Raw genomic sequence first — 6035 nt, 5'->3', positions numbered from 1 at the left:
CTCTGGGACGCACGCTAACCTTGGGAGCAGGAGGCTGGCCGCCCCGCTCAGCTCTGGGACGCACGCTAACCTTGGGAGCAGGAGGCTGGGTGGCCCCGCGCAGCTGGCCCTGGGTCCCTGGCTCTCTCTGGTTCTGTTCTTTCTAACTTTCAACTTGTGGCTTGGGACCTTTTTTCCACTTTTCCAATGATAGTACCAGGAAATTCCTTGAACTTGAGCAATGACGTGTTATTTTCTTTCAAGAGGTAACTCTCAAAATCTCCGTTCTCTCCACTTCTGCCATCTCAGGAGCATTTGGCCATTTTAAAAGATGGAATCTGTTTTATTAGTCTTAATCTTGTGCAGTTGTTTCTTCCAGCTCAGTGCTAGACTGTCAGGGCATCCTACAAGGGTTTGGCAGGACTTCTAGGGAAAAAGCCTGCTGATGATAGAATAACAGTGCCTTGGCCAACTGGATTCCCAAAAATGCACCCTCTGACAGGGCTTCCAGCCACCAAGGAGCAGCCGATGGGGGCTCAGCCTGCAGCTGATGCTGGAAAAAAAGAAGAGAAAAAACAGGAGGAGTGAGGTGGGTTCAGGGCAATTTTTCTGCACAGTTCCTGGAAGCTAGGTTTGGATGTATCTGAATGAGATGGTTCATGTTCAAATCAGGGGAAGAAAAAGAACTCAAAAGACAGAACAGCCACAGTGGAAAAGCAATGAAAAGAAACAGTGAACCCTTCTAATGAGAAACCCACAAACACTCTGAGAATTCATTTCACTCTCCCTACCCCCGGGTTCATCATTTTGCTGGCTTTCAATTTGTTTTTTTTTTTTTTTATTGGTCAAGGTTTTATTTTGACCCATAAATTCTTTTTTGATACACATATATATTGTGAAATGATTATTACAATCATGTTAATTAACACATGCATACATCTCCTCTCTCTTGAGCATCCTACTTGAGCTTCCCACCCACTGCCCCTACTTCCTGCCCCTTCTAAGTCATCACAGAGCACCAGCTGGCTTTCAAGTTTTGGGAGCAGTGAAAACTATATCACAGGACTGGGAGGCAGGACACTCAGGATCTAACCCAACTTTGCTCCAAAGATGAGCCACGTGACTTTGGGGAAATCACTTACCCTTTCCATTGTCATCTATACAACTAAGGACAAATAATTATTCTGGCTTCTGAGGTAAAGGGGAAACTCAAATGAGATAATATACATCATCATCATCACTATTGTGATTCCAATATCAGAGGGGAAATGGGGCTGACTGGGGAAAGAGCCTGCGAACTTCATATCTTGGGTCTTTATTCTAACTTCCAGAAGCCTTGCTGCTTTCTTCCTTTAAAGTGTCTCATCTAAGTTAAACTTAATACATTTTAGGCAGTTGTTTAGAATTTGGAAGAGATTCACCAATGTAGCAGATCTTTCATACCTGAATCAAATAATGGCTTCTCTATAGAAGTTTAACTCCTCCAGGAGCACAACCTCTAACTGCAGGAGGTTCATGTCTTTATAAAGAAGAAAAGGATTCTTAACTAGGGAGATGTTTAGAATAAGTATTTCAGGGTGTTCAAGTACATGGCTGGTACATTTTTTTCAATGAATGAGGAAACAGTTTGGCTGAGGGGAAAGCAGTATTTCACCACTGAGGGATCCAACTAGGATCTGACCCTCATTGTTCCCCACATCCCAAATCCATGCCTTTTGTCATGTGGCTTTGGAGTCCTTCCTATAAAGATACCATTTATCATTTGGAACTTTCTGCTCTAGGGCACTTTCTGCTTCACTACTTTGATTAAAATTTTTTTTAAATATAGATCATTTATTTATTGGCTGTGCTGGGTCTTTGTTGCTGCACTTGGGCTTTCTCTAGTTGAGGCAAGCAGGAGCTACTCTCTAGCTGCAGAACATGAACTTCTCATTGTGGTGGCTTCTCTTATTTTGGAGCATGGGCTCTAGGCATGTGGGCTTCCATAGCTGTAGAGCATGGTTTTAGTTGCCCCTTGGCATGTGGAATCCTCCCGGACCAGGGATCGAACCCATGTCCTCTGCATTTGGCAGGCGGATTCTTAACCACTGAACCACTGGGGAAGTCCCAAGACACTTAATTACTTTCATTTTTTTTTTTAATCCATTCAGTGAGGACAAAAAACCCAACCCATAGCTGTGTCATGAGGGTTAGAAGCAATATATATCAATGGCCAGTAGAGTCCCTGTGTGGCAGCCAGCCTCCAGTATGGCTCCAGCGAGCCTGGCCTCCTGTGTTCCCCTCTCACGCAGACTAGGACTGGGCTGTGTAACCAGTGAGGAAATGTCGACGCATGGCTTCCAAAGCTAGGTCACAAAAGACACTGCCATTTCCATCTTGTTCTCTCTTGGATCCTGTTCTCTGGGAAAAGCATCTGCCCTGTCAGGAGGACACTCAAGCAGCCCTCTGGGCAGGTCTACCAGGCAAGGAGCAGAGGCCTGCTGCCAACAGCCAGCACTATTTGGCCAGTCGCATGGAAGAACCAACTTGAAAATGGGCCCTCCAGCCCTGGTCAAGCCTTCAGATGTCCACAGCCCTGGGCAACCTCTTGGCTGCAATCACAGTAGGAGACACTGAGCTAGAACCACCCAGTTAAGCCACTCCCAAATTCCTGACCCTCCCAAACTGGGTGAGACTGTATAAGTGTTGTTATTTTAAGCTGCTAAGTTTTAGGGTAATTTGTAACACAGCAATAGGTAACTAACATGTGCTGGCACATGGTTTATATAATAAATGATTGGTGATACCAACTGTTTATTGAGTTTCCATTATGTGCCTCACATTCAGCTTGAGGCTCTAGAAATGAACCGTATATATTGGGTTGGCCAAAAAGTGCATTCATGTTTTTCTATAAGATGTAATGGAAAAACCCAGACAAACTTTTTGGCCAACCCATTACATCATCCCTTCCTTTAAGATACTTAGATTAGCAAAGGGAAGAGTAATGGGCTCCAAGGTGGACACAGGTACCCTCAGTACTGAAACCTGCCCCCTGGAAATACTGTTGAAGGAAAGTCCTCTGGAAATCCCAAAGAGGGGAACTATAATACCCGAATTGATTTTAATGTCTTTATGTAATGGCAACGTGTCTGCTTCTCTTACAGAAGAAAATTAGGAACAGAATTCCTTTTATTAAGCAAATTCTGATATCCTGCATTCTGACCAGGACAACACCCACCCACAGAATGTGCTGGGGTGTTGTTAGAGCCAATGAGGCTGATATAAATGATTCACTTGAGTTTGAATTGCAGATGAGAGCTGTGCATAACTACGTGCTTAGGGTATAACCGCTGTCACCACCAGGTGGCGCCCTGGAGGTCTTGGCTTCCTCTTGGGGCTGTTGCCATCCTCAGTGGCTCTCTGGGTGTGGGCATTTTTGGTAATTTTTGGTCGTGCCAGGTGTCTTGCGGGATCTTTGTTCCCCTACCAGGGATGGAACCTGGGCTCTCGGCAGTGAAAGCGCAGAGTCCTGACCACTAGACCTCCAGGGAATGCCTATGAGTTGGACTAGCTTTGGGGGCAGGGGGAGTCTCCAGACTGTTTCCCTGAAGTTGGCTTTACTGGCCTCTGGAGGTTCTACTTCGAGTGGTTTCAATAATAATAACAACAACGCAACGAGAAGGCAGCCCTTTGTAGACCAGACACTAATATACATAATACATACTATATATATGTTATATATATGTTATATATATGTTATATATATATATATATAACATATAGCACAGTTGACCCTGGAACAGTATGGGTTTGAACTGCATGGATTTCTTTCAGTGATAAATACTGCAGTACTACGTGTGCTCATGGTTGCTTAAATCTGCTAATGTGGAATGGCAGATATGACAGCTCAACATAAGTCATATGTGAATTTTCAACTTCATGGAGGTTTCTGGCGTTCCTAACCTCTGCTGTGGTTCAGTTTATATGATATATAATATTTGGCATAGCATACTATAACTGGGCTTCCCAGGTGGCACTAGTGGTAAAAACCCGCCTGCCAATGCAGGAGACACAAGAGGTGCAGGTTCGATCCCTGGGTCAGGAAAATCCCCTGGAGGAGGGCATGGCATCCCACTCCAGTATTCTTGCGTGGAGAATCCCATGGACAGGGGAGCCTGGTGAGCTACAGTCCATAGGGTCACAGAGTTGGACACACGGAAATGACTTAGCATGTGTGCACTATATAGTTATATATAGGAAGTATGCTGCTGCTGCTAAGTCACTTCAGTCGTGTCCGACTCTGTGCGACCCCATAGACGGCAGCCCACCAGGCTACCCCCTCCCTGGGATTCTCCAGGCAAGAACACTGGAGTGGGTTGCCATTTCCTTCTCCAATGCATGAAAGTGAAAAGTGAAAGGGGAGTCTCTCAGTCATGTCCGGCCCTTAGCATGGACTGCAGCCTACCAGGCTCCTCTGTCCATGGGATTTTCCAGGCAAGAGTACTGGAGTGGGGTGCCACTGCCTTCTCCTGTATATAATTTCATATATACTCTATGTAGTATGTAATATATAATATGTGCAATAAGTGATTTCTGAATCATATGAAATATTTATTATTTTCAGTTTTTTCACATAGTATTATTTTATTAAGGCTTATTCAAGTCCTTAAATACTCTTTGGAAACTTGATTTTAATTGCTATTTAATATTCAAGCACATGGATATACCACATCTTATTTGTTTACTATTCTTTTTTGGGATACTGAATTATTTCTCCTTTTTTAACATTACTATGTTGCAGTATAATTCACCTGTCTGAACCTTTGCTTACGTCTCTGATTATTTCCTGACACTAGATTTCTAGAACTGGATTTACTGGACCAAAGTGTGAGGACATTTTCAGGGCTTCTTCTGTTACCACATTTTTTCTAGTGGAAAAGCCAATTTATAACACCACCAGTGTGAGTACCCATTTTTCTGTATCCTCACTAACCCTGTTTTTAAAAAATTATTATGAAAATTTTAATTAGTTTGGTGAGCTTTTAAAATATATCGTCTTACTTCACCCCACTCCAGTACTCTTGCCTGGAAAATACCATGGACGGAAGAGCCTGGTGGGCTGCAATCCATGGGGTCGCTAAGAGTCGGACAGGACTGAGCGACTTCACTTTCACTTTTCACTTTCATGCATTGGAGAGGGAAATGGCAACCCACTCCAGTGTTCTTGCCTGGAGAATCTCAGGGATGGGGGAGCCTGATGGGCTGCCGTCTATGGGGTTGCACGGAGTCGGACACGACTAAAGTGACTTAGCAGCAGCAGCAATTATGCAGGTGAACTTTTTTCATTCATCTATTAAACATGTGCTTCCCTTCTTCTACAAAGGTCTTTTGTTCTCTGTTAGAATGATTGCCTGTTTTCTTATTGTGTGTGTGTGTGTGCTTTATTTATTTTTACTTGGAGGATAATTGCCTTACAATATTGTGTTGGTTCTTATTTGTTTTTAAGGACTTTTTATATATGAAGGATATTGATCATTGATCCATCATCAGTATAGTATTTTAAATTTTATTCGTAACATTCTCTGGTGTTCTGAGGTTTTGCTTTAATATAGCCAAATCTGTCAATCACAGATTTCTTTCACTGGTGCTTAAAAAGCTCTGTCTTATCCAGAAGTCAAATAATTATTCACCTTTATTTTTTCCCTGCTTGTTTTGGAGATTTATCATTATTATTCTTTTGAATTCACTTCTTTTATCCATCTGGATTTTATTTTGGTTTATGATGTTGAGGAGTCAACAGTATTTTTTTCCCGAAGTACCTAACCAATCATCCCAGCACCAGTGACTAATCCCTTCTTTCTGCATTGATTTGTAATGCTACATTTATGGTATATTAAACTTTTATACAAGCTGGATCCTAGTACATATAAAATCTACTTTTTTTGTACTGTTTATTCCTCCAGAGAGATGTTTTTAATATACAGAGTGGTCCATGCCATTTTCCTTCCACGACACGCCCAGCTCACCTCCTTTAGTATAAAATCCAGACTGCCTGCCCCTACCCCACTCGCCAGTCT

Source organism: Oryx dammah, unplaced genomic scaffold, assembly GCF_014754425.2.
Source record: "Oryx dammah isolate SB20612 unplaced genomic scaffold, SCBI_Odam_1.1 HiC_scaffold_12, whole genome shotgun sequence".
NCBI classification, from domain to species: Eukaryota; Metazoa; Chordata; class Mammalia; order Artiodactyla; family Bovidae; genus Oryx; species Oryx dammah.
The sequence above is the reverse complement of the archived record's forward strand: the minus strand, read 5'-3'. Positions refer to the sequence as shown.